The sequence below is a fragment of the Tupaia chinensis genome, unplaced genomic scaffold, assembly GCF_000334495.1.
Source record: "Tupaia chinensis unplaced genomic scaffold, TupChi_1.0 Scaffold000434_1, whole genome shotgun sequence".
In the NCBI taxonomy this organism is placed as follows: domain Eukaryota; kingdom Metazoa; phylum Chordata; class Mammalia; order Scandentia; family Tupaiidae; genus Tupaia; species Tupaia belangeri.
The window spans coordinates 3474969-3475321 of NW_006159939.1; positions in this window are offsets into that span (position 1 = coordinate 3474969).

Below are 353 nucleotides of genomic sequence, written 5' to 3' on the forward strand. Positions count from 1 at the left end.
TATTTCATCTAAAAATACTAGGATTTTATGAAATGACTTTTATAATCAGCATGGCAAGTCATGAAGAATGATCTTTGAAAAAATGTTAACTATTTTTCAGTTAAAGTATTTCATGGTTAAGAGACCAGCAGGTGGTGTGGTGGTTAAGGCACTGGACACTCCCATGATTCAAGTCCCAGATCTTGTTGCTTGCTTTCTAACTTTACCTCTCTCTCTCTCTCTTTTCTATGTCTCTCTCTGGTCAAATTGAAATAAATGAATGAACAAATAAAATTAAATGAGTAATTCATTAAAAATGTATTTCATGGTTAAAAGCTTAAAGAGCATGTGACCATATATCTATCTTTATAAGT